General features: G+C 39.4%; 2 protein-coding genes across 8 annotated transcripts in view; one reads left to right on the top strand and one right to left on the bottom strand.

Annotated features, from left to right (window-relative positions):
- LOC107517677 (immunoglobulin-binding protein 1-like) overlaps window positions 1–26611 on the bottom strand; it is a 49571-nt gene extending 22960 nt beyond the window's left edge. For 2 of the 3 annotated variants that reach the window (XR_001598576.2, XM_016158664.2), the window contains exon 1: window positions 16516–16627. The gene's annotated coding sequence lies outside the window, so the exon portion shown is untranslated. Of the gene's footprint in view, window positions 1–16515; window positions 16628–26310 lie in introns of those variants that run through there. The other variant, XM_016158666.2, reaches the window with a different exon arrangement.
- FAT3 (FAT atypical cadherin 3) overlaps window positions 26611–27334 on the top strand; it is a 603178-nt gene continuing 602454 nt past the window's right edge. For 4 of the 5 annotated variants that reach the window (XM_016158663.2, XM_016158661.2, XM_016158662.2 and 1 more), the window contains exon 1: window positions 26611–27148. The gene's annotated coding sequence lies outside the window, so the exon portion shown is untranslated. The other variant, XM_016158660.2, reaches the window with a different exon arrangement.

Raw genomic sequence — 27334 nt, 5'->3', positions numbered from 1 at the left:
AAAATTGTGCAGTGGCTGTAGCATCCTTCTTTCACCCGAGATAATGGGCATTCCTGCAGTGAGAATCAAGCTGAGAGGAGACCAAGTCATAACCTGTTGCTCCCTAGAAGAGACACACTACTGCCTTGAAATATGCCCACTCCATAACTATATGTCTAATCACTAGGGCATGTTACCAGATACACATGTAGGGGAAAGAGAGCTCAAATGTTGCATATGAGGATTTAAAGAAATCCAGGCTTGTGAGTATTTCCTGTGTCTTTCAGCCTGTGCCCTCTGGAAATTTCCAAACAGGAGTCAACACAGTCATGTAGGTAAAAAGCATTAACACAAAAAAACTGAGACCAATGCCATGGGGTTTTGACATAAAGCTGAACAGAACCCTGCCTCTGATTCCTAATGTTATTCTCTTAATTTTTCCTGACATAAAATGATTTAATTCTCTTCCACTGGTTTCTTCAAAATACAAAACCAAAACTCTCTACTGCCACCAGTATTCATCTTTCCTAGAAAATCCTACCATCCACAGCAACCACTGAGCATGCACCATAGGCTAGCCACTGCGCTAAGTAGAGCACACCATCTTGGGTGACCCTCAAAGTGATCCTGTCACATAGGTATTACTATCATCATTTGCAGATTAGGTCCTCCATGGTTATAAAAGAGTTGAAAATTAGCAAGATCAGAGAGCAAATAGCACTGCCTAGACTCAAACCTTGGACTGATTCCACAGCTTGCTTGTTTTTTTGTTTTTTTTCCTTTTTATTTCTTTAACTCATATTGGTTCTTATGGGAAATTCAGGAAATTTGACATCAGAAGGTCTGAGTTAAAACCTTGGTTCAGTGATGTACTTGCTCTGTGGACATGGATTTCATTCCCCTTCTCAGTTATTCTACCCTTCTATAAGACCTGCAGTTCTCCGAGTCTGCCATGCCTTTATTGACTTTGCTCCTTCTGCCCAGAATGTTCTCACCCATTTGATACTTGGCTAAGGACTGCTTGCCCCTCAGCCTTCAGGCCTGATTTCCTCAAGGCTGGATGATCTCCCCTCAAAAAAGCTGTGCTCAACTCTGTCAAGTGCCCCCTAAGAATGCACTGCAAACAGCTACTCCCTTGCATGTCTCTACACTTACTTGATATCACCAACCTATCAATGAACCATGTTTGATGTGGAGTTCCAATAGATGTATATTTATTTTTAAGTTACTTATAGTACTATTTTGATATATAATGCATACTATAAATCATACAGAAAATACAAAAATTTTAATATGTGATAAAAATTTTAAGATGATGTTCTCAATATTTTGATAATTATAATGGCTTTAGACTTTATCATATTGCTAACAGCTTAGGACAATTTAAACTATAGGTAAATTCTGTCATTAAGAGAGTAGAAATAAATCAATATTTCAAATAGTCCTTTTGGTATTACATTTTTATGGGACTTCTCAACAGATCTGTCTGATGCGGCTGACATAAGTGTCTTGTCTTACTATTTTTTTACTGTTTGCTTGTGTTTGTGTTATGAGTATTATCTTTAATACAGTCTTTCTTTGAAGGGATCTTTTTAAGCTGTTTCCATTTTGTGAGGGTTAGATATTCATAAATCCACTTAACAGACACCCACGTAAATAATAAGAAAACCCTCTGGGACTCTTGTGGGTTTTAGAACTGTTGCTCTTACCAAAACATTCTTCTCCCTAAGTGACAGACTGAGGTTCCCAGGGAGAATCTACACAGCACTATTATGATAGTCTGATTTATTTCCATTTTTAGACAAAAATAATTATTATAAAATGGGATTCCTGATCTTGTCCGATGATCTTGCCCAACCTCAGTCTACCCTCTCCCAATTTCAGAGGGCCACTGCTCTGGACAATTTTCTGGAAAACAAGGACCGTATTCTCTTCATCTTTTTTGCTTCAATTCAATCATAAAGGCTCTCTTTTAATAATAATAAACAATCAAATACTATCTTAAGTATTTTACAATTATCATATAATCCTCACAAAAACCTATGAGGTGGATATTATTATTATCCTCAAAATTACAGATGAAGGACCTGAGGTACTGAGAAGTTAATTAACTTGGGTAAGTTCACACATCTAGCAAGTGAGAGAGCTGAGATTTGAACCCAGGTTCTAGGCTTCTAATAACATATCAATAATTGTATTCTGCCTCATCTGTGCATTGTGTGTGTATATATGTTGCAAATATTTTTGCTCAGTTTATTATCTTTTTGCTTATTAAATGCCATCTTTGAATTTTAAAAATAAGTTTTTAATTCTAATACATCTTTTTTAAATCTAATTTTGCTGGCCACTTTCTCTGATATAATGTTGAAGAGAATTCATGATAGTGGGATCTTTTTACTAATCCAGTTTTTTAAAAGAATGTTCTTATATATTTACCATAAAACATGGTATTTTGCTAAAGTTTTTTCATAGGGACTATTCTGGTTTATGTTTATCTCATTTTAAAAATCATTCTGATCTTTCCTCAACAGGGATATACAATCTTTATTCGAATTCTTCTACTACTATTATTTAATTTGTAGTAAATTCTTCCCCTATGTATGGACATTTTGGATTTACTTGATATTAGTTCCTTATATTTTAAATGTATTTTAGATTTTTGGATCCAGATTTATCTTAAAAGAGAGGTTTCTGGTACTCTTTTCCTTTCTTTTTCTCTCTCCTTTGTTCACTCCCTTTCTTGTTCCCTCTTCCTTCTCATCTTCCTCTTCTTCCTCTTTCCCTGTCAAATCTTTCACCTAATCTTTTGCAGAATGGGTAGCCAGCATGGCTCTCTTCTTGGGCCTCGGGTTGGGACTATGCTCTCCAGTTTCCTTAGCTCTATAGGTACATGTAAACTCCAGCCCAGAAAGCGACTGCAATACTTACTCCACAACACTTCACCAGTGGAAGATGTGTTCTCACCATTGGTTTCAAGCAGTGAGCCTGGCTCAGGTCCCCATCCCATTTAGAAACACGTTCTGTCCAGCTGTCCTACATAAACTGGACTCCTGGGTGACTCCATCATTAACAGCAAGCCAGGAGGCCAACAGGACACCCTCTCAGTTTTGCTCCCTACTTATTCATTTATATTTCATTTCTGGTCCATGCAGACTCTTGTCTTATTTTCAAGCACAAAAATCTCTTTTTAAATTTCTCATTGTATGTTTTTTTGTTTTGTTTTTTTTTTTAAATATAGGCAGAGAAGGTGGTACTTAAGTGCACAATTTACAACATTATCTCAACAGAAGATCTCTTTGTGCTCTCAGTAATGAGCACATTATTTACAAACAATTGATGAATCAATGCAGATGTGCGCAACTCCATTTAAGGAAAAAAAAAATGCCTACCTTAAAGGACTTTCTTGAGGCTTATAAAAGTAGTTGGGTGAGACTCTTCCATTTGGTTTTGTATTTTTCAGTTAGTTTTATGCCATGTCAGTTAGTACCCTGAGGAATGTTTGATTGGTAAACACGCACTTGAAGAAGATTGCACAAAACCTTCCTAATCTGAGCTGGCTTCTGCCTGAGGGGCACGTTTTAGAGAGAAGCCTAGTGACTTTATAACTGGAAGAGAAGTGTGAATGCCAGACTTAACAAAGGAAGCCACTTGGCTCTTGAATGGGAGAATCTGGTGGTGTGAGAGACTAAAGCCATTTGGGGCTAGAATAAAATGAGATGCACTGTTTGAAAGAATTTTTAAAAGTATAATTCTAAACCTGTAATGTAGTGTTTAGCAATCAGAAGACTTACTTAATCTCTCTATGTATGGTCTGATTTCCTCAGACACAAATCAGGTGAAATAAATTTTTGTGTTTTCCACAACCCATAGCATATGCTAAAGGTTGGCTAAGAGTATCAGTGAAGCACTTTCAGCTTCTGAGGGGGAAAAAGGGCAGTATTGTGTATATAAATTTCTTAAGTGTTTTCATATTATTGTTATTAGTAAGTGCTTCAGAATACTATTTTTATGAGCTCCTCTGATTTAGAGGTGTTTATTATACATGCTTTATAATTTGGTTATTTATATTGCTTTTCTTTAATTTTATTTTTCTCATATGTAATTTAAAGAATTTAATAGGAGAACTTGGTTAGAAAAGGCACTAAAACTCATTCTCTTTTTCTCACACAATAAAACTTAAACCTCTAGGGGTAAATATATTTTCAAGATATTTGTATTCACCACAAGGCAAAGCTCTGTCTCTACTCCCTCTTTGAGCCTGAAAAGAATTCCCATCTAAAAGGTGCCTTTGGGGTGGCCCTTCTGGGTAGAGGATGACCCAAGGCTGTAAAGGACAGCTGTGTCCAGCATCTGGCAAACCTGCCAACCTGTTGCTGAATCTATATTTGGCTGCCAGAAAGTCTCTTCTAATAAATAAAAATAAATGCATACAGGAAGGGACCAGATGCTATGGAAATAATTTTGCTCAGTTTGAAGATGGTTTTTATGAACTGTAATTTTCAAGAATAAGAATTTGCCTCTGAACAGGCTTTAATAATGGAAACTGAAACAGTTCTAAAGACGAAAGGAAGGCTGATGTGTTTGAATACCCACAGAAAGATGTATTTCCTAATGTGAGGTGACAGGTATGAAATGAGATCACAGAATTGTTGGCATTTATAAATATATTATTTGTATTCTTTCCTGAATCCAGGTACCATACTGTGATTTTTATCCAATAGTTAAAGAGCTGTGAACCCTGATAAAATTTAACCAAGAGTTATTGTACTTGTATCATTATAAAAGGAGAACCCTTTTATTGCTTGAGTTAAAAGTCTGTCCATTTTTATTTTAACTCTGATTCTGTAAGCTTTTCATCTATTAAACTGTATAAAGGGTCGAACTTGACAAATTCTTCAGAGTTGTAGGGATTGCACCAATATTTCCTGCCCTTTAATCACTTTTATATATTTTACTTTGATTACTGCAAGATAAACCAGTATGATCTGAGGATCAGAATCTTCTAATCACTTGCCTGTGTTGCAAAAGAGGCAACATTCCCGTTCTGGGTTGAATTATTAAATGATTAGGTCTAAAGCATGGAAGCTGGCATTTAAGAACACCTACTATGATCTAATCTCTTTCAGATAGTGTGTCATTTGAACCTTACAACAGTCTTATGAAGCAGGAAGCATCATTTCCATTTTTTCCAATGAGGAATCAAAGGCTCAGAGAGGTAACAGAACTCGCCCAAGGTCACACAGTAAACAAGTGGTACAGGGGCAATACCAGCCCAAGTCTTCCTGACTTCAAAGGCCCTGCTAAGTACATATTCTTCTGTAAGATCTTAATTCTCTAATACAAGGGCACCAAGTGGGGTGGGTATAAGGAGGCTTTCAGCTTTGTTCTTTTAATTTCAGTTATGCATTTTCAATGATAAAAAGCAGATGCTAGGTGTGTTGACTGGAACCAGAGTACACTTTAACTCGCATCTTTTCTGTGGGGAGAGTTGAATTCTCCCCCAACAAAGAGATTTAGAAGCCAACCTAGATCCTCCTTTCAGGTTACCTCTCTAGTTCCTGGAATGTCCACCTGTCACCATCCAGGTGTCCCCTGGTCACTTCTCAAGAATTTATTCCCAAAGGAAAGCCTCGTTCTTTAAATATGTAAGTATTTATCAAGGACCTATATATCAGCCAGAAACTACAGGAGAAACGGAAGATGTAAGGATAAGGAAATACATAGTTTCTGCCCTCCAGGAGTCCACAGTATTGCAGGGAGGAAAGGCATCCAAATAGGTAATTAACTACATTGTGATAAATATTATAAGACAGATATGAAGCAAGGAAAATAAGAACACAGTACAGTAAAATGGACTCTCTCTGTGGTATCTGGATTAGCTTCTCAGAAGTAAGCTTTCTGTTGGGTTTTGAAAGTTGAATAGGAAGTTAAACAGCTGAGGAAGAGAAAAAAGAGAATTCCAAAAGAGGGGAACTGAATGTATAAGGGCGGAGAGGAATAGACCTGCCTGGGAGTGGTTTGATGTGACTGAAGTAGAGAGCAAGAAGAAGAGTGGTGGCATGTACAGTTTCCTGTGGTTGCTGTAATAAAATGTCAAACACTGGATGGCTTTAAACAACAGAAATGTATTGTCTCATAGTTCTGGAAGCCAGAAGTCTGAGATCAAGGTGTTGCCAGGGCCAGGTTCTCTCTCGTGGCTCTAGGGAAAAAATCCCCCCTTGAGTTCTCCTAGTTTCTGATGGTTGCTGGCAATCTTTGGTGTTCCCTGGCTTGTAGGTACAGCAGTCCACTCACACGGCCACCTTCTCCCTCTGTTGTGTCTTCACATCATCTTCCCTCTATGTGTGTTTGTCTCTGCGTCCAAATTTCCCACTTTTCTAAGAACATCCGTCATACTGGGTTAGAGCCTACCCTAACAGTCTCACTTTAACTTGGTTACCGCTATAAAGACCCTATTTTCAAATAAGTTTATGTTCTGAGGTACTGGGTGTTAGAATGCCAACATATCTCTGGGGGCAGGGGAACCCATTTTAACACATAATAAAATTAAGGCTTTAAAGGTAGGTTGGGAACTATTGCAAAGAATCATTAATCCGACAAACTTTAACAATCACATATTATGTGACAAACATTGTGCCGGAGAAAAAATGGTTCCTGTCCACAAGATGTTTGGAGTTTCTTTGAGCTATGATACAATGAATTCAGGATATAGAAACAGAAAGGGGATTATATCACTCAGTTATTGCTCTATAATTAGCCACTCCCAACTTGGTATCTTAAAATAACAATCATTAATTATTGATCATGCATCTGTGGGTCAGCTGGGGGCCCTGCTGATCTAGTTTGCATTTATCTGAGGCGGCTCAGCTTCAACTGTTTCTCATCCTTCTTGGATCACTGGGTCAGCTGAGGCATGTTCTTCTCATGACAATGGCATAGGAGCAGGACAGCAAGTAGAAATAAGTGAGGGATGTCACTGCAGTCCATATATCACTGGTCAAGGCAAAATTTATGGTTTAACTCAAAGTTCAGAGGGAGCAACTGCCAAGTCACATGGCGTGGGGAGCAAATGTAGGACGGGAGAAAAATTGGAGGAAATATGCCATATAGATACTGCAGTCAAGTTGGACTTTGCAAGAAATAGGCCTGAGGTTATGTATAATAGATAGATGGTAGACGATAGGTAGGAGGTGGGTAGGTAGGTAGGTAGGTAGGTAGATAGATGATAGATAGATAGATAGATAGATAGATAGATAGATAGATAAAGAGACACATAGACAGACATAAAATTATTATTTTGGTAGTGCATAGCCCCTTGGCTCTCTATACAGCAAGCAACAGCTTGTTTCTATAGAGTGTCTGAAGTCAAACTCTCTCCTTTGCATACTTTTTGTCCTTTTAATCTGCTCTTAATTTGTCGTCAAAGATAGGAAAATCTTATGTTCAATATAAAATGATAAGGACTGATAATGATGTAAAATCTTCCCAGGAATATTGAGGGACTCTGTCTAATGGTGAATTTCAGGCATCTATGACAAAATTTGGAGTTAAGCACAATCTTCTTACTACCCCCACATAGACAGCCACCTATTTCACCCATATGTAAAGCAATTATGATGCTAAAGGATACCAAAAAAGTCTCTGTACCTATTTTTCCTTATCAATCATCACCAATTGAGGGTGATGCTAAGGGCTGTCAGGATGCCTTATAGAAATGTAGATTAAATCTAGACTTTGGGGCTGTGATTTGTGTGCTCTGACAACATCTTTATGCTGTCAGTGCTCACTCAATGCTCTTCTCTCATCATTACCGTCAACAATATTATCCTCCCACCAGTAAACGTGTACTCAGCCTCACTGCCGTGGCCTCCCACAAACCTGAAGTGTGAAGCCATCTCTGGGCTTCTATTGGCAAGTGAATTAATTACGGCATAAACCATACCAATTCTTAATCTGTGAAAAAGAGAAGGATCTGGGGTGCCATCATGCTTGATGAAAAAGAAGCACATGTTTGCTTTTATAAAGAAAAAAATCTTAAAAGGAATAAATGACTCTTTAGGTTCACTTCTAATAACTAGAATTTTCTCTTCTATTTTAAAAATAGAGCATAGTCGTATACAATAGGAAATGATAAAAAGACAAAACAAAGACAATCCCTAACACCACCACCCGGAGATAACCACAGTTAACATGTTAACGTTTTTCTTCCATAGAACTCTTACATATACATAAATATGTGTTTTACATAAAATTAGAACACAGAAAATAAATGCTCTAGTTTTTGTTCATCACTAATATTGTGAACATTAACCCAGGTCATTTTCACTAAATATTACTGAGGAACATGATTATTATGCCTTTAGGGTAGTCCAACAAATAGACTGATACCTTTTCGCTTGTACATTTCTCATTATCACATTTGATATTCATGAGTCAAAAAATAAAGTCTTCATTTTAAGAATATTCATTGTTAAATATTAACTTTCCATTCTTAATGTTTGTCATAACTTGAGTCCTATAGAAAGCACAGCCTGTGACAGAGAGTACATGTGCTATTAATTTATCAAAAATACAATTCAAGGATGCAGAAGTCAGGGAAGGGGAGAGGAGCAGGGAAAGAGGAAGAGCCTACACAAGAATGCATTATTAAGCTGGCCGCCATATGACTGTCCAGGAAGCTGTACAACCAGAATCTGTACAGCATCTATAGGAGATTGGAAGAGACTATCTGAATTCACCATTTTTGAGTGGACAAAGATTCATGACCCAGAGTGTTAGTTCTCCTGCACTATGTGGACACAAGGTGGAGTCCCTCCTTTTTGACCTGAGGCAAAGAATGGTCTGGCTGGGTCTGCATGAAGTGGTGGGCATGCTGAGTAGCAGCAGGTAAAGAGACAGGCAGATCTGAAGGGGTGCAAGAGAGGCATCTGATACAACGCCTTGTCTACTCTGCATCTGCAGCTTTGCAACTATTTAAAATGCAAACCAAGACAAAAAAAAAAAAATCCAGTAAGTGTTGTTTAAAAGAAACAATGTTAGGAGACTAAGAGATATAAGAGGGAAGAAAATCGGTGGGGAGAGCACTTGGTGCATCATATCCCAGTAGGACTATTGCAGCTGCCTGCCATTCCTTCCCTTCAAAATCCTCCCCAAAATAACCATTCTAGGATGCCTTTATCTATTTATTCCCCCTGAATGAGCATTGTTTGTCTGGCGCTCCCTTGGCATTTTTGCACTCTTTTCATACTGCAGTAATGACAATATTTCAGGATTGATTTTCAGTTTAACAGGGTAGAAATTCCTCGATATGACTGTGTAGCCTTTTATATATGTATGTCCTCAAAATTGTGAAGTAATTTAAAGGAGAAATTTAGAGCTAGGGGCACTTCATTTCAAACCCCATTTCTGTAAATAGCAACATTTAGGACAGTTTGGTGGCACGGAAATTAATTTGATTTGGCAGTAGGGCTGGGAATAAGGTAGCACAAGTACATATTTTTTTTTTTTTGTCCAATACAGACTGTTAATCACTCATTCGTGCCAAGCATGAATAAGATATACATAAGAATCATATACAACCCTTTATTTCAAAGGTTTTACAGTTGAAAAAAGGGCATTCTCTACCTTTGTTAGAAGCTTGAAATGCACTTTTATATATATTAACTAGTAAGATGTTTATCATAACCATGGAGAATGAAGGTTAAGCCTAGGGGCTCTGGATTCGGAGAGATGTAGTTTCACTTTTGGTTTTTCCACTAGTGGGAGTGTTTGTGGGGGGCACATTCCAAGCCTCACTTTGCTCATGTATAAAAGAAGAATAATGATAATGTGAACTTCACTGGGTTGCTGTGAAAATAAAATAATACACGTAAAACACTTATTACACTGCCAAGCGTATATTCATTCAATGAATGTTAATTGTTTTTATATTGTCCTGATTGCACAGTGAATTTAAATTCATTATTCAGGAGCGCATACCACAGCCAGGACTAGAACCCTTGTTTCCTACCTTCCAGTCTAGTGATATTTCCTTTGAGGTATAGCAATGAGGAGTATGGATGCAAGCTCCAGACTCTTAGCCCTAATATCTAACACAACATTCTGCAGGTAATGGATAGTCAGTAGATACTATTGAATAACTAACTGGCAGTAGACTTCAGGTCAAAGTATAGTGTGCCTAATTTATAATAAAAATAAAATGTGTTCCAAAGCTTTGCTTGACATTGCTTTGGAGAACATTAAAGATATCAAACATTGTTTGTTCTTTTGGCCAACCATCTAGTGATATATGTAGGTGCTCAGATCATAAATCCTTCAAGGATACTTATTGCTTTAGCTGAGTTGACCTGAGCACAGAGGTGTTGAGAAGTTAATTCCAGTTCTCATGTAGAAAGTAGGAGGTGATTGGACTGGCTGAGGGAAGGAAAGGCTTTTTGCTTCAGGTTGAGGAGCAGCCTGGGACAGATTCCATGGCCCAGGCACCTGAGAAGGGGAAAGTAGTTCATGGATCACAGGAGTTTGCCTCAGTGGGTCTCTGACAAGCATGAGAAGTCCATGTAGGCATGAAAAGTTTAGATTTTTGAAGTTCAGCCAAATTAGAACAAAAGGACAGAGGCTTCCTTGAGAAAGAGCCAGTAGGATGGAATCCATACCCTGAAATGTGTACCTGTGCTTGTTCTCTGGCAACTCATGATTCTGGAAAAGTATGTTGCTAGAATTTTTCTGTTTCATCATCTGAGTATTACTACAGTGGACTTCCTAGTCACTATTTGAGTATCTACTATATGCTACAGATTCTGTGTGTGTATGTGTGTGTGTGTGTGTGTATACACACACATGTGTATATAATATATACACACACATATATAAAATATATATATAAATATATATTTTATATATATATATAATATATATATATTTCCTCATTTAATCCTCTCAATTCCCCTATATCCATGAAGAAATACAACCCAGGGTAGGGTATTTATTGTTTTTGCTCACCACTATACCCCCAGTGCCTAAGATAGTGTCTGGCAGAGGTAGGTTCTCAGTAGTTTTGGCTGAATGTATAAAGGAGAAAGAGATTATTATCCAAACCTGGAACTCAGAGGGTTAAGTGATATGTACAAGCTAGGAAATGGAGGGGCTAAGTCTGGAACCCAGATCCATGGAACCCCACACCTTGCCCTCTCAGTCACTGCCCTCCTTGCTCTCTTAGTGGTTTTCCTGCCTCTGGGCAGTTCCACTTTCAAAGCAGATCACACATCATTAGTACTCTAAATCACTCTTCATCTTGTCATTTATCAGCTGAAGATCCTCAATGTGTCTCAGCTGCCTTAAGATGACATGCAGACTCTCTTACCTAGCATTCCAGAACCTTTAAAACCTAGTCCTCACATTATGATTTTCTACTACAGCTCCCACAGAAAAGCTATAGCCCAGCACTCTTGCTGTCCCTATAAGAGCTCTTACACATTTCTTCCCTCTATATTGCTCCCTTTATATATGCAATTTCAAATGACTAATTCATTCTGCCCATCTCTCTGAATTCCCTCCCATCCTTTAAGATTTAGCTCGAGTTGCACCTTTTCAATGAAATTTTTCCAAATATTTCAGCACGGAGTAATTTCTTATTTCCCAGAAATTATAAATCTTTCATTTTGTGCCCTACTCTCTAGGCAGTTCAATAATGTTCCTTATGATTACTGGTCTTTATTAGAATTATAACATAAGTCTATAAAACTAGAATGTAAGCACATTGAGAGCAACAAGCATGGCCAGAAGCAAACTAAACAAACACTATATCTAGCATATGAGAATTATAGATTGAAGGGTTAAAGCAACTAAATATTTTAGGTTAAGCCAGCCACATATACACATATATACATATATGTGAAGTTATTGAGTTAGAACAACATCTTGATACTGTAAAATATCCCTTCCCTTTCTTCTTTCTTTGCCTCTTCACCCTTTTCTGCTGAGAAGGCCCTTTTGTGTCTTTGTTGCACGGCAGAGACTGCCAGTGCCGGGAGACAGCCCACTGTGAGACAAACGCAGGGTTATATCAGCCTTGCAGCTAGGCAGGAGTTCAAAGATCCTGGCTAAGATTTCAAACTGGCTCCATTCAAGAGTTATGGACTTTTGAGGGACAAATTTTGCTGTGAGATTACTGCTGATGCAGTTTCGCAGTGCCTTCAATAGGGACATGATGGAATACCATCCAACAACCCAGGCCAAGTCAGGGACTGGCAGGGTGAAAAGTGAAAAAAAGAAAAGATTATAATTTATCAACCTTTGTAAATGCAAAACCACAATGATACACTTCTTATGCCAAGGATGGAAAGATCAGTAAGACTTAATACTATTGTTCCTTCCAAGTTAATCAATTGCTATGAAAATGCTAATGTATCTGACAAATATGTGCCATGCTAGAGTGGAGGTAGGGAGATGCTATCTCTTCCATGCACTGGCATCTGCCACCATAATAAATAAAAAGCTGTCTAATTTTGTTCTCCGGGGGTGGTTTCTAATCCTTTTTGGGAAGAGCATGATTTGTGCCACGCAATCTCCCATCAATAGCTGTTCCATTCCCAGAAGAATTCAGTTGCCCCAAGAGAAAATACTACTGGGAACAATCCCCTGGGAACTGTCCAGGAACCAGACTGAGGCCTCTAGACCATATGAAGCAGAGACACATTTGAGATCCTAGCAGTGGCTCTAGAAATCTTTTTCAAATAGTCTTTCACTTAAGAAATGGTTTTCTTTTTTTCTGTACAATAAAAGAAAATTGGAGACTTAGAGATACTCTAAAAGGGACAGTGGCTCTGGAAAGGAAGCAAGTATAAGTATTACACTGAATTAAAATTACTACTGACTTGCTCTAGGGCAATGGTCCCCAACCTTTTTGGCACCAGGGATGGGTGCTCCTATGAGAATCTAATGTCTGATGATCTGAGGTGGAGCTGAGTTGGTGATGCTAGTGCTGAGGAGCAGTTGCAAATACAGATGAAACTCTCATCTGCCAGTCACCTCCTGCTGTGTGGCTCAGTTCCTAACAGGCCACAGACTAGTATCAGCCCACGGCCCAGAGGTTGCGGCCCCTTGTTCTAAGGCACAATAAAGGTCAGTAGATATAACTAGAGTAGGATGCAATGTCCTTGAGGGGGGAACATAAGACATGCAGGAGTGTTTATGGCATGCATTTATGTTTACACAAGTAAATAAGTGGGCTAATAAATGAAAAAAAAAAAGTGCTAGACTTTTCCTTACTGAGTACGTTAATCCAAGGTTATCAGGATATTGTAAGAAATCCTCTACTACAATTAACATTCAAATTTACAGTAATTAAAATCTGATGTTTCCCAAATTCTCTATAGCTTCCAAATAACCTACTATAATGGGTGAAAGCATGCATGTTTGCTCAGAGTTTTAAAAAATCACTCTGCTCCCACTAAAAAAAAGCAACAAAAAAACAAAACAAAAAAAAACTAAAAAAAATTATGATATAATTTCTAAATGTTACTTGTTAATATCAAGACTGGGCCAGCTTCCTTGACTGTGACCACTAATAAAAACACTCTGTGCTACTTTCAGGAGCTGGCAGACGCTCCACAGATTTGTAGGATCTTTTCACACTACTCTGGCCTCTTACTAGCTTCCTGGAGCAGTGCTTCAATACCTTGTAATGCTATTACTTTCAGTCCAAAACAAGTTCAGAAACATGTACTTAGAAATGAAACTTTTGTAGACATTTCTTCACCTAAGCCTTGTGATTCGGAAAGAAAGAAGGTTCTATCAAGAAAATCAATTTTGTCGTAAAGGCAAATAAAAAGTTATTGGCGCCAGGTTTCAAATATCTCAGGGAAAGTAATACTTGCAGCATGGCTAAAAAAAATTACTGATTTTAGGCACAACTTGAAGAAAAAGAAAACACTTTCCATGTAACTCTTTAGGAATTCTTTCATATTTCAAGTTGTCTAATCCATGTAAGTAATCTAATTACTTCTTAAAACCAGCAAGGATTGATTGTAATTACTTGCCTCAAAATTCCCTTCTCAAGTTTTTAGAATTGTGTTGCCCTGTGGCTATGATGACAACAATGTTCACGAGGAGATCCGGTTATGATGGAGGAGTAGGGAAATGCTGGGCTGGCCTCCTCTCAGGACCACATCAAAATTACAACTAAACTACAGAACAACCATCAATGAGAATCACCTGAAATCTAGCTGAACTGAAATCCTACAACTAAGAGCATACAGAAGAAGCCACGTTGAGACTGGTAGGAGGGGTAGAGATGCAAAACAGGTTGGCCTCCCACCCACCCATGGCAGTTGAGAACTGGGAGGGATACCTCACCTGTGGAGGTCCCCCCAGAGGAGCAAGTAGTTCCAGCCCAACACTGGATTCCACAGCGCATAGCACCAGTGCTGGGAAGAGAAGTCCTCACAACTTCTGGCTGTGAAAACCAGTAGAGTTTATTGTTGAATGAGACAGAAAGCAGTGAGACTCTCAGGTATCCTTCTTAAAAGGCCCATGCACAAACTTACTCACTGACGGACTCACTCGCTCTGAGCTCCAGAGCTGGGGCAGTAGCTCAAAAGGTGCCAGGGACATATGGGGAGGAACTGAATAATCTGGCTAGGGCTTGAGGGACAGCTTTCTCCCAGACAGAAGTGCTGGCAGAGGTTATTGTTCCTTTGTTGAGCCCTATCTCCCTCTAGGTATGTAGACTTAGGTGGGCGCATTTTCTGAATTCCCATCAACCTGGCTAACAAGGTCGTTCTGCCCTACAGATTCCCTGAGACCCTGCCCCACCCAACTTGTGTGCCCATCCAAGCAGTTTCCAGCGGCTTTTTCATACAAGCAGCCTGTCTTTGCTCATGCTGCAGACTTTCCTAAAATCTCTTAGAAATTCACAAACAAGCATCATCTGGCCTCAGTATACCCTGTATCTCTGGCTGAGCAGCCCTAAGACTAGTATTAGTGGCAGCTGGCCTCAGTTCACAGCTTAGACTCTCTCTGGCAACTCCAAGCTGAGCACAAGTGGGAAACATTCACATCATAAGGGTATCAGAGGAGAAGGGAGAGAGCAAAGAATTTAAAACCTATTTAAAGAAACAATGACAGAAAATTTCCCTAACCTGGTGAAGATAATAGACATAGAGGACTAGGAAGTGCAAAGAATCCGAAAGAAAATCAACCCAAAAAGACCCACATCATGACACATAATAATTAAAATGTCAAAGGTAAAAGACAAAGAGAATTTTTAAAAGGGTGAGAAAAGAAATTCGTTACTTACAAGGGAGCTCCCATAAAGAGTGTCAGCTAATTTCTCAACAGAAACTTTACAGGCCAGAGGGTTTGGCATGAAATATTCAAAGTGATGAAAAGCAAGAACCAACAACCAAGATTACCCAGCAAAGCTAATATTTATAATTGAAGCACAGATAAAGAGCTTCTCAGACAAGAAAAAACTAAAGGTGTTCATCACCACCTCACCACCAAGCCACTGTTACAAGAAATATTAACAGGACTTCTTTAAGGAGAAGGGGGGCGGGAAATAAATGTGATTAATAAAATGGCAATAACTATAAAACAGCAACAATTAGTTTAAATGTAAATGGATTAAATGCTTCAATCAATCAAGATGGTGGCTGAATGGAAAAGAAAACAAGACTCTTACGTATGCTGCCTACTGGAGACTCACTTGAGATCAAAAGACACACTGAAAGGAAAAGGATGGAGAAAGATATTTTAAGAAAATGGGAACAACAACAACAAAATGTTGGGGTAGCAATACTATCAGACAGAATAGGCTTTAAAACAAAGACTATTAAGAATAGAAAAAGAAGGACTCAGGAATCTCATTTCTGCATATCATCCAAGGAAACCCAAAACACTACTTTGAAGGGACATGTGTATCCATATGTACACTGCAGCATTATTTACAATAACCAAAATATGGAGGCAACCTGGGTGTCTATCATTGGATGACTGGATAAAGAAGAGGTGGTACATACATACAATCGAATGTTACTCAGCCATAAAAAAGAATGAAATCTTGCCATCTGCAATGACATGGATGGACCTAGAGAGTATTGTGCTGAGTGAAGTAAGTCAGACAGAGAAAGTCAAATGTCATATGATCTCACTTATATGTAGAATCCACGGAACAGAATAAACAAACATAAAAAACAAGTTCATAGATACAGAGAGCATTTTGATGGTTGCCAGATTGGGGGTTAGGGAATGAATGAAGGGGGTAGGGAATTAAGAGGTACAATTTGGTAATTACAAAACAGTCATGGGGACTATAATCAGTAGTATTGTAATACCTGTGTATGATGTCAGATGGGTACTAGATTTATCAGGGTGATCACTTTGTAAGTTCTATAAATGTCTAATCACTGTGTTGTATGCCTGAAACTAAAATAATATTGTATGTCAACTATAATTGAAACTATATATATATATAAAAATAATGTTCAGAAGGTGCACAGATTTAAATTCCAGTTCACATCAATGCAAAACTGCACTTACCACTGACAGGAAAATCAAAGCTGTTGAGGCAGCAGGCAGCAGAACTTTCTCCACTTTAATCCACTTCTATTATGATTCTAACGATAGGAAAGATGCACCCAAAGTGTACTTGATACCGTATCAGAAAGCACTTCCTTCTATCACTCAGGTGCCAGATCTTGGTAGTATAAAGTCCTATGAACCAGGGTATAAAAGAAAGAAATTTGTGAACAGAGCTCAGTAGATACAGACACTGGCTCTGTTCTCTTCCCAAATGGTTAATTTCTCCTCCCTGGCAGGTCTCTTGTTGGCTTCAACACCTTGAGGATACTGTAGATGGTTTTACAACCAGCTGTGCCTACCTAAGCAAAATGAATTGGTTAATTGAAGCAATTACCTGGCAATTCAAGCCCAAACACCTCCCCATTGGGGACAAAGAGGATAGATAATTTGGAGGTTTTTGCCAAATTAGTCAGACTAATTGACTATGTCCTGTGCACCGATTTAAAGGTTCAGTTAAAGGGGTATGGCATTTCCATCCTTGAGGATACAAAACAAGGCTATCTGCATGTGAAGAGTAGGAATATCTAGGCTTGTGGTTCTCAAATTTTAACAAGTATTAGAATCACCAAGAGGGTTTCTTAGAACTCAAATTGTTGGGCTCCACCTTCAGCATTTCTGGTACACTTGGTCTGGCATAAGGCCTGGAAATGCTCATTTATAACAAGTTCCCAATTGATGGGCTTGCCCCTGGTGTCCAGGGATCACACTTTAAGAACCACTAACTTAGGCCTCTCTCTCAGGAAAATGAAGAGTATGAGGTATCCTATGGGCAACTCCATGCTCTCTCATCTCTCAAAAGTCCAAACAAATAAGGCTGAGGTGCATTTATTCATTTAATAATTAAACATTTTGTTGAGTAGCAGCCACGTGATACTCACCTTGGTGATGCAGAAATAAAGACCAGCCTTTACCCTCAAGAGGCAGACATAAAACTAGATGAAGACAAGGATAAAGTTGTATGAAAGTGATATTGTAGAGGTAAAGACAAGGTACAACTGGAAATATGGAAACTTCACCATGACTGAAGGTCACCAAGAAAAGTCCTGGCTTGGTACAACAGCAAAAAACTGACAATAAAGGTATTGAGGTTGAAAGGTCTATTTACATTCATGAGTCAGTATTACTGGGTCCAGGGGCAGTGTTAGATTTGGGTGCTTATCATAGGTAAGCTTCCTGATATCAGGGACCACTTATGCTGCAAAGATCTTCAACATCTGCCCCTCTGTACATAGTAGGTTTTCAGTGCATGAATGAAATACTGTCAGTGCATCTAATCTACCCCAGAGAAAATATACTGAGAAAAGTAGTTTGTTTCAAATAGACTCCTGAGTCAGAGCAATAGAAAAAGAGCTTTTAGTTACCACAAATCTGGTTTGAAATTGGATTAGTAGATTTTGAAATGAAAAAAACTGAATCCTATTATTAACCCTTTGAACCTGCTACTTCCTCATAATCAGTAGTTTTTTCACTTTACTGAAAATCAACTGTATATGGGAAGTAGTAGTTATTTTCAGCTGAACAACATTGTCAGAAGAATAGATGATGTTCTTACAGCTTCCAACAGCCATGGATAGCAAGGTACTGGTTCACAGTGACATTTTTGTGATACAAATAGTTTAATGCAGCTCATTTTTGAAAAATTATACTGATATTCATGTCTAACATTTGGCCTGGTGAAATGAAATAGATATTAACTGGCTTAGCTAAAGTATTCTAAAAATAAAGGTAAATACATCTTTTCATGATTTCAAAATGAAAAAGGGGTCTATATTCCTTATTTAAGGCAATAGGCCAATATTTATTTTTAATAATACTTGGCTGATTCAATTAAGATCTGGTTTAAAAAATCAGTTACTATAATTTGTTCACCAACCTCATGGAAAGGCTTTTTTTATTTTCTTTGGTTTCGAAGCTCCTTAGTTCAGACAGATTTCTTTTTAACTTTCCTTTCGGCATTAGTCTATGAACACAGTAGGAAAATCACATATTTCCTCCTTACAGCAAGTTGAAGCAAGTAGAAAAAGTCTCCATTCTGTGTCTACACTATTTTTGAGAGTGTACTAGAGAAGAAAGTAAAGACTGAAGCAGTAAGCAGCTATGACATGTAGGCAAATTAGACAGTGAAGTAGATAAACTCTAACTACTTTTCCAACTCTTAAGATTTTATGAAACTTATAATAATGATTATCTCACTTTTATATTACATAGTAACTTTCTTTTTGATTAGTAAAAGAATGTCTTAATTTACAAATAAGTCATGTTCCAAAAGTCTGAAAGTCAGTTGTTTTAAACTTGGAATGCTTTTCCCACAGAAAGATGTTATAAATTGCCATCTGACTACATTAGCCCACACAACCATATTTCATTCATAATATAACTTATCTATTGTATAGAAATATAGCAGCAGAAAATAAGTATCCACAGTTTTTAAATAATTTAAAGCAGTGCTTTTGAATGAAAAACTTAAAATTTCATCTCAGGATACTTGAGGAAAAGGTTTAATTAGAGGTCAACAGGGTAGATGAAACTTTTGGCGAAGATGTTGAAGTGGGATCCTGAAACATTTATTAATACCTCAGTATTTGATGACATTTATAATATATCTCAAAACATATATTAAGTGTAGCACTAAATATATTGTTTGCTTATTAGCCATGATTAGTACTGAACTTCAGTTTATTTATAAATAGAGAGAGGAATGAAAAATCTTCCCTCTGGGGTGGTCTTGTTGTTAAACAAACAACTGGAAGCATTGATTTGTAGCCTTCCACTGTTACATTTCTTTATATGATCATTTGATAAATGGTGACTTTTCCTTTGGCTCAAAGATCTAAGAGGGCATATATCTCATAAGTTTTTGCTAGCCATCATATCCCCAGCCCTCAGCAGAGAGCCAAAGTATATAGCTGCTCGAAAAGTGTTTTCTGAATACATGAATAAAAAATTAAAGAGGAATGGTTTAAAGAATACAGAATTGTAGATGTATGAAGAATGAGTGTCTAGGGGGAGGGAAAAAAATGGCGTAGATAATAGAGGCTCTGTTTATCCTTCTGGCAACCAAATCAAAGCTGTGACAGAAACAAGGAGCAGCAGCAAGGAAAAATTACCTGGGATCTAGATGAACAAGCCATACAACTATGGAGAAATCCAAGAAAGCACCCTGCAACGGCAGAAGGTAGGACGGGGCGAGGATACAGGGCTGCCTGGCGGCTGTCCGGTTTCCAGAGGCTGAGACGGAAGCTGTGGCAACAGCAGCGACAGAAGCATCTTAAAGGGGCCCTGTCCGTGACAGGCCTGTTCACTCCGAGCACCAGTGCCAATTCGGCTGTGCCCAGGGGGCACTAGAGACTTACAGGGAGACATTGGAGGAGTGAGGGCTGAAGAGATACTCGCTCTGTACAGAAGTGCTGGCAGTATCCATTGTTCCCTGTTCGGCCCTCCCCCCACCAGTGTGCTAGACACAGCGCCACCATTGCTGTGACGTCATCAAACTGGATAACAGAGGTCGCTCCACCCAGAGGATTCCAGGAAACCCCACCTCCCCCAACTCGCAGCCCCACCCAAGCCATATCCAAGTATATCCTTAGCAAGTCAGGTGCTCCTTGTTGAGCAGACTCACATTGGAACCAGCTGGCCTCGGTTTCTGGTGTGGCCTTTTGAGGCAACTATAAGCACAGCATCTGTGGATTGCTTGCTGAATCTTCACAGGTGGTTCCAGAGGGGTAGAGGCTTAGGCTAAGTTTGGCCTATAGCTGAACCCCTCTCAGGACTGTGCCACTAGACATCTACTTCAAAAATCCACACTAGTAAGATTGGGAGACTTAGGAGATTTGCTTAGTACATAGAATAAGACATGGAAAGGTAGCCAAAAATGGGAAGACAAAGAAGCAGAAACCATATTAGAGAACAGAACAGAGATCCAGATATAATGGAGTTGAGTAATATAACAGATGTAGAGTTCAAAACACTGGTTATAAGGATGTTCGATGAACTTCATAAATCTAGTGAGAACTTCAACAAAGAGATAAAAAACATAAAAATGGAAATTATAAAAGGGAACCAGTCTGAAATGAAGAACACATTATCTGAGATGAGAAGTATATTAAATGGAATAAACAAAGGAATAAATAAAGTGAATAAAGAAAAGGATCAGATGCCCTATCTAGAAGACGAGAAAGCCAAGGACACGCAATCAGAATGGCAAGAGATAAGATGCCAAGACTATAAAAATAATTTAAGGAGCATATGGGACAATATTAAGGTTCAAATATCTGTCCGATTGGCATAACTAAAGAAAATCAAGATGTTGAACAGCTGTTTGAAGAAATAATGATGGAAAACTTTCCTAACCTGGTGAAGGAAATGGACATAAAACCCCAGGAAGTTCAGAGAATTCCCCAAATCAGGGATCCAAAGAGTCTCACACCAAGACATATCATAATTAAAATGTCAAAGTTTAAATGAAAATAATATTAAAAGCAGCAAGAGAAAAACATAATTACTTATAAGGGAACACACATAAGACCAATAGGTGATTTCTCAGGACAGAAAGGCTTGGAAAAAAATATTCAATAGGATGAAGAACCAAGATCAGTTATCCAGCAAAGGACAGATAAAGAGCTTCCCAGACAAAAATAAGCTAAAGGAATTTATCGCCACCAAGTCGGAATTACAGGGAATGTTGAAGAGACTTCTTTAAGAAGAAAAAATACAAGACTCACTGCAGATTAAAAGACACATATGGACTAAAAGGAAGGGGATGAAAAAAGATATTACTTTGATGGATCTAGAAAGTATTTAAGTCAGAAAGAGAAAGATAAACACTATACGATTTCATTTATATGTGGAATCTAAGGAATAAAAAGGATAAAGAAATCAAAAACATACTCACAAATAAAGTGGACAATTTGATAAGGAGCGAAGAGTTTGGAGGGCTGGGAGAATGGGGCGAAGGGTTAAAGAAGTACAAATTAGCAGCTGATGGATGATCATGGAGATGAGGAGCACAGCATAGGGAATACAGTTAGTATTAATATGATGGCTGGGTAGAGGGTCAGGGGAGGGAGGGAGCAATTGGAGAGGTTGTTCTGATGAACTATATAGATGTCTAATCAAAGTACTGTATACTTGAAACTAATATATATATATATATCAAGTATATATAGCAAAATGTTATATATATATATATATATATATATATATATATATATATATATATATATATAAAGGATATGTATTAGTCTGTGTGTAGCCACAGAGAGGAGAGTTGTAGCCAAAGACAGGGGTATAAAAAGACATTTAAGGATAAGGACAGTTGGCAAGCCAATTTGCTTGGTAAAAACCAAGTAGTTAAGTCTGTCCAAATTTGGCTGTTTCAGAATAAGGGGGATTGTGGTTTGATCAGCTTTATGATTGTTAAGTGACAAAGAAGTTCCTGTGCTAGTATAATTAGTGGTGTGCATGCCCAGGGTGGGGCAGTAGGAGGGGTCAGCATAGTGTGCAGGTAATAGTTAGGTGGAAGCTCTATCTGTAGAGAATTTAAAAAGAAAAGTCAGTCTGCTTTTTAGTGTAACTATATACCCAAAATCAAAAAGAAAAAGAAAAAAAAAGTCAGTGAAAAAATATTCCTCTGTAAGATTTGGTCTAAATTCTAAAAAATTCCCACAGCTACTGTTGGTTTAATTAATTTACTATTGAGTTTTAATTTAGAGTTTGTAAACTCCAAATTAGCACATTTTAATTACTCACCTTTTAATAAGCTTTGTGGTCTAAGGAAGTTAACTCAGAGAGCTTCTAGTTGTATAGTGGGGCCCCAAACAGGCTACACATTTGTTTTAAGAGTAATTTCTTAAGAGTTTGGAATGATCCAAGTTCGTCTCCAACCCCTGAGGTACTACATATTCCTACCTTTAAACATATTTGAAAAAGTAATACTAGCACAGTAACTAAAAACTTGAAGAAATAGAACTTGAGTTCTGGACTAAATTTTTTCATGTACGACATTTTCCTTACTCTGGGTTCTATAGAGGATCTTTCGAGGGACTCTGAAACAACTGAAATAGATCCAAAAAGTATGTATGTATACCTGTGTAGTTTTAAAAAGAGGTTCCAAAAGTTTTTTCAAAGAGTTCTGTGACCCAAAATCAATAAAGAGCCACTGGGATAAAGTATATCCAATGTCTCTTCTATATACTTTGATGTTTTATAATACACAGCATGAAATGAAGAAACATTTTGCTATAGAAGTAAATGAATTAAAATTACAGACATATATGAAATATATGTCACTCTTAACTATGAAATGTAGTTTTGCAAAAGGTGAATTTGAAAACTATGGAGCTTTATTAGTGAAGAGCAAAAAGCAGATAAATAAATGGTCTTATTCACAAATGATTCCTTTATACATATAAATTTTATGGATTGCATAACCCAGAATATCTGAAACAACATTTCATTGTATTGGAATAAAAGTTTGGTCTGTAACAGCTACGTGGATAACAAGATATCATTCCAGATCTGGAGCTGAAATCATAGAATTTTAGCATGGAAGGGATAATAGTAGCGTCCAAACTTTGTTCTGGCTTCTAGCACTGACTTTAAGCTCAGATGATATAACATAATTGCCTAATGATTTATCTGTAAAAGAATAATAATAGCTAGCATTTATTGGGTTCTTACAATGTCAAGCACATGCTTTTTTGAAATATCTTATTTATTCTTACACTAATCTTATAAAATAGGTACTATTATAGGTCCCATGTTACATATGAAGGAACTAAGACCTAGGGAAATTAGGAAACTTATCCAAAAAATATAGCTTGAAGGTAGAAACTAGGATTCTAACTCAGTCATTCTGCCTCCTTCGAGGGCCTGCTCACTTAACCACCACCCTAAACTGACTCCTTGTCATGACTTTACCTGTTTCCAAATATCCTATTACCATAGTTTCTTGACAGATCCACTTCTATCCTAATTTGATAAACACCTATCTTATGATTAAATCCTTACTTCCAGGAAGGATATTCCCCCTCTTTCCTCAATAGTCCATTATAGTAACTAATTCTTCTTTAAAGGAAGCCATTGTTAAATGTTTTATGGAAGGCTAACAAAGTAGGCGCTGGCTCAAATGTCACACTAGATAAGTTCCTCCGAGATCATCAATTTTATAAACACAAGAACAAATGGAATGGGTTAATGAATGGGTTAATGTGAGGGACAGAGCTGGGAACCCAGCAAAGGATAGAGAGCCAGTATAAAGATGTGTTATCAAGCTGACCACTCCTTCAGGTGACTGGCTGCTTAATTCAGTTAAAATCACCTGAGGAACACTATGAAACACATTTCAGAATCCTTTGTTGGAAGATGGAAAGGGGATGATTTATCCACGGACTCCCATCTCCCACTGGTCAAAAGATTTACCACAGGGTGTTTAATCTCTCAAATTTCTGTCTGGGTTTTAGTCTACACTAAAACTTCAACTAAGAAGCCTCTGGGTTGGAGGAGAGATGTAAGAAAGGCCTAGGGCAAGACAATGTCAGATTGCACCTGTGTGAAGCTAGTTAGCACCATTTAGAACTGGTTGCCCCTGCAGTGGCTAAAAGAGACGGCAAGGCCCAGAGAATCTAAAGTGGAGCATGGGAGGTGTTACAGAGCAAGTAACATTATATTATAGATTCATTGTTTTTTGTTCTTTTGGCCTCCTTTCCTATAAGGATTTCAATGTTCTCTATATGAGGTATTCATTGGATCTAATAGAAGATCCTCAAGCTTTCATTATCTGCTCATTCTTTGGATATTTATGTACTAATATTCATTGAGCGTGACAGACCTATGTATGGAAATGGGGAGAGAAATATAAATATGAGAAACAGATCTCTGCTGTCATAAAGCTTACTGTGTTATCAACTCTGTGCCTACTACACTACTAGCACACAGTAGGCACTTTTAAAAGAAAAAAAATGGTCTTCTAATACAATCAATATTAAATGAGTACTAAATGCTATGCAAATCTTAAATGACCAAAGGAGTCTTCCACTAGGTAAACCGCCCTATTATCCTTATAGGAAGTCTCTTACTCACAGGCTGTAATGGCTTGTGCCTAACCTGGGAATAAAGACTGTTATCTCTGTACTTCCTAGGAATAGGGGAGGCTGAAATTTAGACATCTTTTTATATTTATCTTTGTACTTAAGGTGCTTTTGAGGCACAAGTGAACATTCTAGGAGCTGGAGTCAGGAGCATCACAAGCAGCAGCAGCAGCAGCAGCAGCAGCAGCAGCAGCAGCAGCAGCAGAAGCGGTGGCCACACCTACCTATACTAACCTGGCAGAAGGTAGAAGATGCTCTGTCTTACTGCCAGCCAGCACCCTTCCCTTGAGCATCCCACTGGCCAAACAACTACCAACTGATTCTACCAAAAGACTTGTCTTCAGGAACCAACTTGTTTTAATACTTCCACAGAAGCACTCAGATGGGAAATATATTGATTCATTAAAATCTTTGATGCACAGTTAGTTGTATTCTGTTGGTCACAAGGAAAATGCCATGCCAGGGACATATTTAAATAGTAATAAACTTTTCAATGCTCTAGAAAGCTGCTGACATAAAAACCTGAATAAAATTATTCAAATGATAACATTTTGGAGGGCAGGCAAGTCTTCCTAGTCTTGTTGGTGGTTTCCCTCACTCCAGACCCATCTTCTGGCCTTATGTGACAACGAAGCCCTAGGTAACATCATGCTGATTACTTCCAAATTAGCTGATGTATAGGGAGCTGTCACTGTTCTTTAGTATTCACATTAAACATTCAGGGTAGAGTGACCAAAGCATGCCATGTTTTATGGGGGCAGTCGAGGTGGCAAGACTGCTGGAGGCTTTCAGGGGGAACTCTGCACCTGTTGGAAGTGGTGGGGCCATTACAACTGTGATAGGGCAGAGGCTCCGGGCTGAGAGCTGGAAGTACAGAAAGGTAAATAGAATTGGTTGTTCAAAGGGCTCGCTCTAGTGGCTGAGCACAAAGCCCCCCCAGCAGCAATTCTTACCTTGCTCTCCAAAGAGAATTTCATGGTTCAAAAAAGTTAGGATTTCTTCTGGAGAACACATTTGCAGGCCTGGCGCCCCTATCCCCAGAAGCCAAAGGTTGAGTTGGGGAGAAACCACCTGGGAGAGAGCATCTGAGGCAACGCCTTGCTTGTAGGACTGTTTTAGGGACCAGCTATGCATTGCTCTGCATGGGGTGGGCGCAGGTCGAGATGGAAGCTGGTGGGTGGTGGTAGTACTGTGGGTTGTCTCTCTGCTTCGAAGGGAAGAAAAAGAAGAGCGGAAGAGCAAAGGTACACAGAGCTGGGGCGGGCATGGGAGTGGGGTCGACGAGTGTAGGTTCTGCTGCTGCAGAGTGTTTGTGTTGGGTGTGTGTGTGTAGTTTGGAAGTCTTAGAGGGCGTGGGTACCTTACTTACTGGAAGAGGTGGTGGACTGGCTGGTTGGAGCTGCAAATCAAACCCCACATCAATCACTCATTCCCTTCAGAGTGCCTCTCCGCCATTTCGATAAAAATGTTTAAAACGATTTGGGGGCAGGGACGGAGGAAAGAGAATGTGCCACGTTACCTTTCTGGTCTAATACTCCTCCCTTCTCCAAAAGATTGTCAGATGACCCAAAAATGTATGGGAAAGTAGTAGGAGCCCTCTCTGTGTAGCACATTTGGAATTAAGAGATATACATTTGATAGTGTAATCTTCACGCTAGAAACTAACCTTGGGATCTCAGAGAAGCCATTTCACCTCGATGTGCCTCAATTTCCTCATCTGTCCTAGGAGAGTAACACGTGCTCGACCTCGGCGCGGGGCTGTGGTGCAGCTGGGACTATAAGCAGTGTGTGCGCGCTCTCTGAAGTCTGCGCCACGTTTTGCCAGCGGCAGGAAGGCACGTTGGTGTTATCCTCGAGCCCCGAGAGACTGGTGGAGGAAGACTCGAGCTCTAAAATTAGTCCAGCTTTCAGACCCGGCGCCGGGAGCGCCCTCCAGCCCGCCGCGCCTCCTTCACAGCCCCCCTCCTTTCCCGCCCCCTCTCCCCTGCGCCGCGCTCCGAGATCGCTAGTCATCCCGGACGCCCTTTTCTCCATCTCGCCCTTTTCTCTCGCGGTTGAGGAGGAGACACCGAGAGATGCGAGAGGGGGAGATGATGGAGAGGGACTTGTCCGTGCGTCGGCATCGGCTGTGATGGAGAGCTTGGAGCAGCGAGGTGGCGAGCAGTAGCGGCGGCGGCGGCAGCTCGGAGCCGACACGAGAGTCGGCGCTCCTCCCGGTAGGCTGCGCTGTGATCTGGACTGCGGATTGGGATCTCGCGCCCCTGTGCCCCTCCTCCCGCTGCCGTTCTCCTCCCGGCATCCCTCCTGCGCCTGCGAGCCCCCGTGGCGGCGGCAGCGTCCCGAGCGCCGAGCGCCTCTGCTCGCGGCTCCAGTCCCGGCGAGCGCGCAGCGAGCTCTGCAGCGGCGACGGCCGGGTGACCAGCTCGCACTGGGCAGGAGCGCCCGGAGAGGAAGACCACGGGGGAAGCCCCTGGTGGAGCAGTGGATCGCCGGCGGAAGCAAGGGTGCGTGGAGATTTTTAGAGTGATTTTTTTTCGGCTGCCTGGTGCATCGTCTGGAGCGCGCTCTCCGGAGCACAGCTCCAGCTGCCGGGTGCAAATGAGCTGCGAGGTGGGCTCGCGGAGGCAAAAGCCGGCGGAGCGCGAGGGGGAAACTTTTCACCTTGTAAAGTTCCTGCCTTGGTACGTCTT

This window comes from Rousettus aegyptiacus, unplaced genomic scaffold (assembly GCF_014176215.1).
Source record: "Rousettus aegyptiacus isolate mRouAeg1 unplaced genomic scaffold, mRouAeg1.p scaffold_m13_p_5, whole genome shotgun sequence".
Lineage (NCBI taxonomy): Eukaryota > Metazoa > Chordata > Mammalia > Chiroptera > Pteropodidae > Rousettus > Rousettus aegyptiacus.
This window is presented reverse-complemented; position numbering and strand designations above follow the sequence as displayed.